General features: G+C 36.2%; 1 protein-coding gene and 1 non-coding gene across 3 annotated transcripts in view; both read right to left on the bottom strand.

Moving 5' to 3' along the window:
* Nucleotides 1-12,318, bottom strand: part of NAALADL2 (N-acetylated alpha-linked acidic dipeptidase like 2) — a 1,592,461-nt gene that overhangs the window by 583,485 nt on the left and 996,658 nt on the right. The window lies entirely within an intron of this gene.
* Nucleotides 1,163-1,234, bottom strand: TRNAC-GCA. The gene has a single exon. It is a non-coding gene; the product is annotated as a tRNA-Cys (tRNA).

Below are 12,318 nucleotides of genomic sequence, written 5' to 3'. Positions count from 1 at the left end.
ATGCTGGGAAAGATTGAGGGCAGGAGGAGAAGGGGACGACAGAGGATGAGATGGCTGGATGGCATGACCGACTCGATGGACATGGGTTTGGGTGGACTCCAGGAGTTGGTGATGGACAGGGAGGCCTGGCGTGCTGCGGTTCATGGGGTTGCAAAGTGTCGGACATGACTGATTGACTGGACTGAATCCCACATTTGGACTAACCACTGGTGACAAGTTTCTATCAAATGGAGAGAAACATAGAACCCCTAACAGACACAAGGGAGCTATGAAGAGTTCACAGATAAATACACTTTGACTTCAGAAGGCAGAGTTTGAGCGAGTGAGTGATAGGTGAGTGAGTGATAGACAGGTAAGTATTTGGTTAATATAAGGAAAAATTCAGATGAGATCAGGCAGGTTCAGGGCAGTATGGCCATATACAAGAAAAAAAAATCATACTGGAGCTTTATAACAACTGAACAAGTCTGCTAACAATGTATTGACCACTCAATACAGTAGAGGCCATGGGGCAACATGTTAAATGAGGTCTACCTATAAAGCTGTGGATGAAAACTATGTGAGCTAATTCCTAAGGGCTATTCCTTCAAATTTTATGATACTATGGCTGAGCTTTTTTTAGACTAATTGCATTTGCCTATTTCATGTTGTGACAAGAATTTGGCCTAAGGAAGTAAAACTCTTTTACCTCAGTGTGGTGATATTTCTTCTAAAAATTATTAGGAAACTAGAGGGAACATTTCTGTGAATATAGTTTTCTAAAGGTCACATAAAACTTCCAGGTATAACAGATTCTGAAAGATGAATGATAGTCACTTTAGTGGTTATCAAATCATTTCCAAAGGACTTGTATAGCACACAAAATGGTTTCTAAATAATATTATTCATAATGTTAATTGATAGTCCCTTCAGAATTCTAAATTCAGCATTTCACAAAGCTTTACAAATGAAGGGGAATTTTTAGGTAGAGCTAAATACAGAAAAAGAAGCAAATTACCACAAAATGACTGTACCTATTATCATTTGAAAGTGAAAATGAAGTCGCTCAGTCGTGTCTGACTCTCTGCGACCCTGTGGACTGTAGCCCACCAGGCTCCTCCATCCATGGGATTCTACAAGCAAGAATACTGGAGTAGGTTGCCATTTCCTTCTCCAGGGGATCTTCCCTACCCAGGGATCGAACCCAGGTCTCCTGCATTGCAGGCAGACGCTTTAACCTCTGAGCCACCAGGGAAGCCCTATTATCATTTAAAACTCAGTTAATATTGTCTAAGCTAAATCATCGTTTTGGGATATCCATGCCATAATTTTCAAACTATCCTTCACCTTATAACGGTAAATGTGGCCCAATGATTCTCATTTTTCATCAACAGTGTTGTCATACATTTCAAAGATGCTAGACATAATAATATTATGACATTCAGAGCCAGAGAGCAAGGAGTCCATACTTGCTTTCAGTTGAAAGCAAAGAGGTTCTCAAAAGCTGTCAGCGTTTCTCCTTTATGTTCTGAAAGCTGCCTGAACTTGTCAGTTAGCTTTCGTGGCACTTTTATTGAAATAATGCAAGAAAAAAAAAGTTATTATGGTGTTCACACTTTTAAATGTCATTCTTTTGTAATAGGGTAGAAATGTCACAGAACCATAGAATGCTGGAATATCAGAAGAGTGTTATCATTAAATCCAGTACCCCCATCCTACTTAGAAGGAAGCTGGAGGGGGCCAGAGGACCTATCCAAGCCATACACCCAGTCAATAACAGAGCAGTTCTAAAAATAGCAGGTGACTCTCAGCACCACTGGTCATCTTGCTCTTAACAGGCAAATGAAGAAAACTAACTTTTATACAACCATCTCTATTTTTTGGCAATAATTATAAATTCTAGTCCCTTTTTCAACTTTACAGCATAAGATTAGAAGTAGCTATAGATAATAATAATTTCAATTTTATGTAGAATTTTAAGGTTCATAAGTACACTTTATAAAACAAGTTTCCAATAGTTCATTTTCTTACATTGGGTGCTTAAAGAAAACTAAAGCGCCAAAATCCATTTTATTAAAACTTTATATTTAAAATCATAGGTAAGAATAACAGAAGATTTCTCCCATTATCTTTGCCCTCCTACTAACATAGTAGCTAGATAAATGATTTTCCAGAGAAATGGATAGAATCACTTAAGATAAAAAAATTTTTTCCCCATTCTGTTCAGGGTTAACAATGAAATGCGTCTGAATATCAAAATAATCATTCTTTTATCCTTTATAGTCAGGCTTATTTTGTGCAGTGGCAACATGATCAGACAAGCAGCTCTCAGATGACACGTGACAATACTAAATTCAATCTTAGTAAGCAGCTCCTCAATTTCACACTTATGGTAGCTGGATTAACCCAATTATTCTTAGGAGGTTAAGGGAAACTGCATTTGGAGAACATCATCCTTCAGAGACCAGGAGCTAGGAGCTAGGATTTTGTTGTCTCATAAAGAATTTTATGGAGTTGAAAGGATAAGTTAGTTAGTTATTAAATTTTAGTACAAATCAGATGAAGAGTTTTAAAGGAAGTACATATGATTCTCTAAAAATGCACTATGAGCTTTTCACCTTGATCCTCAGAAATGTGTGTGACTTGGAACTTTCATTTAGCATACCTGTCAGGTAAAATATTTCCAGTATACCAGTTTCAGGCTCCTGGTTCTAGGAAAGAAGATATATACATATATATAGATACAGATATAGATATAGATGTATATAGATAGAGAGATACGCTACTATCCTTAAAAAGCCAAAACCTAACCAAAACGAGATTCAAAGTTTGTAAAATGTAACCATTTTCATTATAGTAGATTTCAAGTTCATTAGACATTTTTAAAAATTATAACAAATTCCTTTTAAAATGTATCACATAGCATCAACCCTGATGTTAAACATATCTTTATCTTATATCTCAGATATTTTTGACTTATCAACTTCAAATGCTCTATCTCATGTCACTCAGAAATATACTCACTTTTAGGCATGGTATTGTGATTTTTTAGATTGAGAAGGATGACCATACAACATGTTATTTTGACTTGCTGGAATAAGAACAACTCATAAAATCTAGTTAACATAAATTCACCAGGGGTCATGGATGATATAGGTCATGGATAATTTAAAATTTATGAAAACAGAATAGGATTTAGAACCACAAACTTGCATTCTGCCTCCGTCATTTACTAGTGGTGTAGCCTTAGGTGATGTACTATTACTATGAATCAGGATCAGCATTTCCGATTCTGTAAAATGGGGATAATGACACTTTCTAAGGTTTTGCAAAAATTAAACCAAGTAATGAAATCATGTGATCTGTAGGAATGCCTTGTCAGTATCAATTTTATATTAACATATAAAAACAAATCTGCACAGTAACTCATTACTATAAATAATCTACATGCACACCTTTTTCTTTGTGTTCTAGACTAAAATCAGCAATTCCTGCAAACATTCATGCATAATTTTCAGATACACTTTCTTTACTTTTCTGCTTAAATACAGTGGTAATGATATGCGATTAACTATATCATCCATCTAATTGTCCCAGAATAAACTTCTGAGTAGTGAATGGAATAAATCATATGGAAGACAGTGCTATACAAAATATAATTTTCCTGTAGCAGTTAGAGAAAGATTATTTCAGTGAACTGAAAATATCAGATTTTCCAGCAGAAATATATTTTCTCTATATTACCAGATGGAGTCATGGAGGATGTTAAGTCAAAAATAGTTGCTAAATATCATCAGTTTAATGTTTTCTCCCATCTAAAGTATGTGTCCTTATTCTCAGATAACAAGTGACATTCTTCTGAATGCATTATTATACTCACTTTATTGTCATAAATGCTTAAATTATAATGATATCAATATCAATGTACAATTTACCCCAAATGTAAGACACTACTTTCATCTACCTTTTTCTACTTGGCTCAAAAGATTTGCTTTGCCTTCACAGTTGGAAATTAGGACTATGTTAATTAAGTAAGAAGGAACTTATGGAGGTAGGCATGCTTTAGGGACATCAAATGTGGGTCTCAGCTGCTGCACTCCAAAAATAATTTCCTCCAGTATAGGCTGTGTGTTATGTGACTTAGTTCAGTTCAGTCACTCAGTCATGTCTGATTCTTTGCAACTCCATGGACTACAGTTATGTGACTCAAGGGGTTTACTAAAAAACGTAAATGGTCTAAACAAGAATTTAAAGGACAGGGTGTACCTGTTAATTATCACACCCAAATCCACAACCCAAGACAATTTTATCACTACGCTGCTGCTGCTGCTGCTAAGTCACTTCAGTCGTGTCCGACTCTGTGCTACTTCTAACCAATTTCTTAGAACCTAGACTCTGCTCCATTTCTCTTGCCATCTTTCCTTTTGCTACTTCTTCTCTTCCCGCATTATCACATTCTCTTCCTTTGATTTTTAATCTTCATCACTAATGGTGTTAAAATGGAATCACTCTTTTGGCTTTGCTTTGTGCATAGGGATAAAGATTTATATTTCCTGATCTAACAAAAAAAGAGATGAATTAAATTAGGCCTTTCATATTTTTTAAGAAAAAATAAAAAAGGATATGAGAGAGAAAAAGAGAGAGGACGTGTGTCCATTGATTTCTCTCCACTACCCTCTCTTTGAAATAGTAAACCTAATTGGATAGATAAATTTGAGCACACTCCAGGAGACAGTGATGGACAGGGAAGCCTAGCATGCTGCAGTCCATGGGGTCATAAAGAGTCTACATGACTTAGTGACTGAAAAACAATTGCATAAAGTGCTCAAGGGGAAGTTTTCTCTCTGCTCTTCTAACACAAAGCCATGTTCCCTTAGAAATACAGTCAGCAAAAAAACCCACACACTGTAACTGTTTCAAATCACAAGGGAGTGAGGATGAAAATGCATTTGTGCTAATGCCCAAAATATTCAAGTCAAATATCAAATCAATCTTCAGAGTGGTTTCTTAACTAAGGAACTGATTTCTAATAGGATATTTCAACATGAATTATTTTCCATGGCTACACTTTTATTTTCTGAATCTATTTGAAAAATTACACAGCTCAAGAAAATACACTGAGAAAATTACAGCAATATTCTAGTTATTGAAAGATATATTAAAGATCTTTAGTTATTAGATTCTCTACTACTCTTATAACATAGGCATCTTAAAAAACAGAAGAAAATGCTATTAATTTCATGAGAAAATAAAACAGATTTTCCAGACTAAAATAATTTAAAAGATAATTATTTCACATGAAGGTATATATATGTGTGTATGTGTGTTCAGTTGAACATGAAAAATAATATTTTACCACTTAGAACTTGATAGACAGAAGATATCTACTTAAACATATACATTTTTAGGTATGTATGTGAGATATATATATATGTGGATGCATTTATCTGTCTATATCTATCTATCTAGAGAGAAAAAGAGAGAGTTCTATCTCAGAGAGAAAAGAAAATCTACTTGACAAGCTCTTCTTCCCCTATGGCCATGAACAGATTCCAGTTATATTTGTGATATTTTATTTTTAAATATAAAGGCCAGAATAAGGTCAGCAGGCATTTGATGATAAGCTACAACATAAAAGAAACAAAGCAAACAAAATAATAATGCATAGAAATAAATACATTACACAGAAAGAAAATAATTGGAAAATGCACAGTGTTAATCTTAACTGTGCATTTCTACATTCATTAAAAACATTTCTACATTCATTAAAGAGACAATGTGTTTGAGAAAAATGTACCAGAGTTGAAGAACAGCTCCTAGAAATTAAAAACATGACAGCAGAAACAAAAATTAAGTAAAAATTTGAGCCAAAGTTGGGAATCATTCTAGAGGTAGAAGCAAACAAGCAAACAGAGATGGACTATAAAGGAAAAAAGAAAATTAGAAGTTAAAGTAGGTGGTCAAATATGTAACACAGTATAAGAAAATAGCAGCAAATAAAACAAAGCAAGTTATGTTAGGGAATAAATATTTCAGAACTTTCCCCTAAACTTAAGAACACACATTTTCAGATTGAAAACACCCACTGACAGAATCCAAAAACACATTAAAAGAATAGTACATCATGACCAAATGGGGTATATCCCAGGGATGCAAAGATTCTTCAACATATGCAAATCAATTGATGTGATATGCCATATTGACAAATTGAAAGATAAAAACCAGATGATCATCTCAATAGATGCAGAGAAAGCTTTCAACAAGATTCAATACCCATTATGATAAAAACTCTCCAGAAAGTAGGCATACAAGGAACATACCTCAGCATAAAAAGGTCATACACAACAAACTCACAGCAAACATTATTCTCAATGATGAAAAACTGAAAGCATTTCCTCTGAGAGCAGGAACAAGACAAGGGTGCCCACTCTCAAAACTAATATCCAATATATTTTTGGAAGTGCTAGCCACAGCAATCAGAGAAGAAAAAGAAAAAGGATTCAGATTGGAAAAGAAGAAGTAAAATTCTTTACTGTTTGCAATTGACATGATAGTATAGGTAGAAAATCCTAAAATGCACCAAGAAATTACTAGAGCTAATCAATGAATTTAGTAAGGTCACAGGATATAAAATTAATACACAGAAATCCCTTGCATTTCCTATTCACTAACAGCAAAAAGTCAGAGAAATTAAGGAAACAATCCCATTCACCATTAGAATAAAAAGAATAAAATATCTCCTTAAAGAGGCATAAGACCTGTATGCAGAAACTGTAAGATACTGATGAAAGAAATCAAAGATGACACAAATAGATGGAGAGATATACCGTGTTTTGCATTGGGAAAATTAATACTGTCAAAATGATTGTACTTCCCTAGTGGATCAGTTGGTAAAGCGTCTGCTGGCAATGCAGGAGACCCAGGTTCAATTCCTGGGTTGGGAAGATCTCCTGGAGAAAGGAATGGCAACTCACTCCAGTATTCTTGCCTGGAGAATTCCATGGACAAAGGAGCCAGCCTGGCTAATAGTCCATGGGATTGCAAAGAGTCAGACATGACTGTGTGACTGTCACTTTCTTTTCACCCAAAGCAATTGAAAAATTCAATGTAATCCCTATCAAATTACCAATGGCATTTTTCAAAAAACTATAATGAAAAAATTTCACAATTCACATGGAAACACAAGACTCCATAGAGCCAAAAGAGTTTTGAGACAGCAAAAGAGAGTTAGAGAAATCAACCTCCCTGACTTTAGACTATACTAGAAAGTTAGAGTCATCAAGAAAGTATAGTACTGGGACAAAAACAGAAACACAGACCAATGGAACAAGATAGAAAGCCCAGAGATAAACCCATGCACATACGGGCACTTTATTTTTGACAAAGGAGGCAAGAATATAAAATGGATAAAAGGCAGCCTCTTCAATAAGTGATGCCAGGAAAACTGGAGAGGTACCTGTAAAAAAATGAAATTAGAACACTTTTAAAACCATACATAAAAATAAGCTCAAAATGGATTAAAGACTTAAATGTACAGAGGGAAACTATAAAGCTCTTAAGAGGAAAACATAGGCAGTACACTCTTTGACATAAACTGCAACAGCAAGATTCTCTCTGACCCACCTCCTAGATTAATGGAAATAAAAGGAAAAATAAGCAAATAAGACCTAATAAAACTGAAGATCTTTTACACAACAAAGGAAATTATAAACAAAATGAAAAGATAACCCTCAGGATAGGAGAAAATAATTGCAAATGAAGCAACTGAGAAAGGATAAATCTCCAAAATATATAAGCAGATCATACAGCTCCATATCAGAGAAAAACAACCCAATCAAAAAATGGGCAGAAAAATAAATGGACAGAAGACCTAAACAAACATTTCTCTAATTACATAGAGATGGCCAATAAACACATGAAAATATGCTAAAAATCACTCATTATTAGAGAAATGTAGATCAAAACTACAATGAGGTATCACCTTACACCAGTCAGAATAGCCATCAACAAAAAACCTACAAACAATAAATGCTGGATAGAATGTGGAGAAAAGAGAACCCTCCTACATTACCGGTGGGAATATAAACTGATATAGCCATTATGGAAAACAGTGTGGAGATTCCTTAAAAAACTAGGAATAAATCTATCATATGACCCAGCAATCCCACTACTGGGCACATACCCTGAGAAAATCACTATTCCAAAACATACATGTTGTTGTTCAGTTGCCCAGTTGTGTCTGACTTTGCAACCCCAGGGGCCGCAGCACTCCAGGGCTCCCTGTCCCTCACGATTTCCCGAAGTTTTACCAAGTTCATGTCCATTGTATCAGTGCCACACATCAATGCTCACCGCAGCAATATTTACAATAGCCAGGGAGAAGGAAAGTATTACTCCATTATTCTTGCCTGGGAAATCCCATGGACAGAGGAATGCAGTGGGCTATAGTCCATGGCATTGCAAAGAGTTGGACATGACTGAGTGACTAAACAACAACAACAAGAAGGCCATGGAAACAACCTAGATGTCCACTGACAGTGAATGGATAAAGAAGATGTGGTACATACATGCCATGGACTATTATTTAGGCATAAAAAGGAAGGGATTTGAGTCAGTCGTATGAGGTGGATGAACCTAGAGCCTCCTGTACAGAGTGAAGTAAGTTGGAAAGAGAAAAAACAAGTATCATATATTAATGCATATATATGGAATCTAGACAATGGTTCCGATGAACCTAGTAGAAGACTTGTGGACACAATGGGGGAAGATGAAGGTAGGATGAATTGAGAAAGTAGATTGACATATATAGATTATCAAGTGTAAAATAGTTAGTGGGAAGTTCCTATTCATCACAGGGAGCCCAGCCAGGCAGTCTGTGACGATCTAGAAGGATGGGACTGGGGAGAAGAGGGAGGCTCAAAAAGGAAGGCATACACATGTAATGACGATTGATTCGAGCTGTTGTATGGCAGAAACCAACACAACTTTGTCAAGTAACTTTTACATGAATAAAAGAAATAGACAAACCACACACACAAGAAAAGAAACAGTCACTGCGAGATGAAGGGGATATATTGGAAAAAATGATCTATACCAAAGCATATCATTGTATAGGTATAAAATAAAGATTCTAAAAGTTTCCTGGGGTAACAAGTAGTAGAATAGGTCAACCTATAGAAAGGATGGGGAATTAAAACAATCCTGAACTTTTCAATAGAAGCAATGTAAGCTGAAAAGCATTATAAAATTCTGAAGCAAAATTATTTCTAACAAAATTATACCTAGCCAAAATACTAGCCAAGAATATGGCTAAATAAAGACATCTTCAAATATGTAATGCCTCAATACTTTTGTTTCCTACACACTATTTCCCAGGAGATACTGGAGAATATTTTCCTTCAAACTTAAGTAACCAAACAGGAATAATTGGACCCAGGAAAAGAAGCAAGATGAGCAAGGCGAAAGAATGATTAGGCTGATTATAAAAAGGAAATGATCAAGACAAAGAGAATGAAAGATTGACCTACTCCAAAAGGATGTCTCCAAGAAAAAAGAATGGAGTTGAAGCATCATCTAATATATCTGTACCAATCTAGAGATTTTATAGTAGTGTTTAAAAGTTTGGAAAATAATTTATGATAGTCACATAGAAAACAAAGCAATTTAAAAGTCTTATAAGAAATTCATATAAACAGATTATACAGTGACTGATCTGTGAATAATGATTGACTGATCACAAAAACATTAAATACTGACTTATTTGGAACTGAGAAATAAATGGGCAGATAGGAAGTGAAAGATGGAGTGTACTTTGGTTATGTAAAGAAGTCCAGTCATCTCCTTTCTTAGTTCAGTTCAGTCGCTCAGTCGTTTCTGACTCTTTGCGACCCCATGAATCGCAGCACGCCAGGCCTCCCTGTCCATTACCAACTCCCGGAGTTCACTCAGACTCATGTCCATCGAGTCAGTGATGCCATCCAGCCATCTCATCCTCTGTGGTCCCCTTTTCCTCCTGCCCCCAATCCCTTCCAGCATCAGAGTCTTTTCCAATGAGTCAACTCTTCCCATGAGGTGGCCAAAGTACTGGAGTTTCAGCTTCAGCATCATTCCTTCCAAAGAACACCCAGGGCTGATCTCCTTCAAAATGGACTGGTTGGATCTCCTTGCAGACCAAGGGACTGTCAACAGTCTTCTCCAACACCACAGTTCAAAAGCATCAATTCTTCGGCACTCAGCTTTCTTCACAGTCCAACTCTCACATCCATACATGACCACTAGAAAAACCATAGCCTTGACTAGATGGACCTCTGTTGGCAAAGTAATGTCTCTGCTTTTCAATATGCTATCTAGGTTGGTCATAACTTTTCTTCCAAGGAGTAAGCATCTTTCAATTTCATGGCTGCAATCACCATCTGCAGTGATTTTGCAGCCCCCCAAAATAAAGTCTGACACTGTTTCCACTGTTTCTCCATCTTTTTGTCATGAAGTGATGGGACTGAATGCCATGATCTTTGTTTTCTGAATGTTGAGCTTTAAGCCAACTTTTTCACTCTCCTCTTTCACTTTCATCAAGAGGCTTTTTAGTTTCTCTTCACTTTCTGCCATAAGGGTGGTGTCATCTGCATATCTGAGGTTATGGATATTTCTCCCGGCAATCTTGATTCCAGCTTGTGCTTCTTCCAGCTTAGCATATCTCATGATGTACTCTGCATAGAAGTTAAATAAGCAAGGTGACAATATACAGCCTTGACATACTCCTTTTCCTATTTGGAATCAGTCTGTTGTTCCATGTCCAGTTCTAACTGTTGCTTCCTGACCTGCATACAGGTTTCTCAAGAGGCAGGTCAGGTGCTCTGTTATTCCCATCTCTTTCAGAATTTTCCAGTTTATTGTGATCCACACAGTCAAAGGCTTTGGCATAGTCAATAAAGCAGAAATAGATGTTTTTCTGGAACTCTCTTGCTTTTTCTATGATCCAGCAGATGTTGGAAATTTGACCTCTGGTTCCTTTGCCTTTTCTAAAACCAGCTTGAACGTCTGGAAGTTCACGGGTCACATATTGCTGAAGCTTGGCTTGGAGAATTTTGAACGTTACTTTACTAGTGTGTGAGATGAGTGCAACTGTGCAGTAGTTTTAGCATTCTTTGGCACTGCTTTTTTTTACGATTGGAATGAAAACTGACCTTTTCCAGTCCTGTGGCCACTGTTGAGTTTTCCAAATTTGCTGGCATATTGAATGCAGCACTTTCACAGCATCATCTTTGAGGATTTGAAATAGCTCAACTGGAATTCCATCACCTCCACTAGCTTTGTTCATAGTGATGTTTTCTAAGGCCCACTTGACTTCACATTCCAGGATGTCTAGCTCTAGGTGAGTGATCACACCATTGTGATTATCTTGTGGCTCAGCTGGTAAAGAATCTGCCTGCAATTCAGGAGACCTGGGTTCGATCCCTGGGTTGGGAAAATCCCCTGGAGATGGGAAAGGCTGTCCACTCCAGTTTTCTGGCCTGGAGAATTCCATGGACTGTATAGTCCATGGGGTCGCAAAAAGTCGGACACGACCAAGTGACTTTCACTATCACTACGGGGCTCCTTTCTTAAGAAGATGCTAATTCAACATTCACAAAATGGTAGCATGAAAACAGAACTAAATGACAAATGACACAGTTAAAGTAACATAAAGTGGCTCCAATTACCAAGTGCGCTGGGGATTCAGAAAAGGTAGGATAACAAATTGCTCTCTCCTGCTTCCTCTCCCTTCCCCTTCTCACATCCCTCCTCTTTTTCTTCCTTCCTTTCTGGGGCCAGGTCTTATTATTCTATTTACTCAATGTACAAATTAATAAAGAAAACATTAAAGATAAACTCATATAGTATTTAATTTAATGATTTATCTCTATTTCATATAAATTACTGTTTTATTTTTTGAGAAATGTTGTGTTCTATCATTACGCAGTAATCATGCAAAAGAGAACAGAGAATTGGCATCAGGCATTGGTGAATATTTTACTGTTAAGATATTGAATAAAAGGCACATAGTACTTGCAAATAAGCACCTTCTAACTTGATCAAACTGAAATAAGAGTTTCATTATTTCTATCCCCATCAGTTAGTCAGTACATGGAAGGCATAAACTGAATTTCAGTTATTATCATTCAGTATTTTTTTACTACCCACACTTAGCATAATGAAGTTGTTTGCTGTTATTGTCATTGTTTTAATTGAACTGGGTAATTGTGGCATATTTTTCCAAGATGGTCTTGGAAAAATTCATTAATTCAATTGTCTTTTTGTCCTTGGCAAAAAAAGCATGTGCTGTTTCCCTAAGGTGATTGG

This window comes from Oryx dammah, unplaced genomic scaffold (genome assembly GCF_014754425.2).
Source record: "Oryx dammah isolate SB20612 unplaced genomic scaffold, SCBI_Odam_1.1 HiC_scaffold_2, whole genome shotgun sequence".
Lineage (NCBI taxonomy): Eukaryota > Metazoa > Chordata > Mammalia > Artiodactyla > Bovidae > Oryx > Oryx dammah.
Note: the sequence above shows the minus strand (reverse complement) of the source record. Positions and strands in the feature narration are given on the sequence as shown.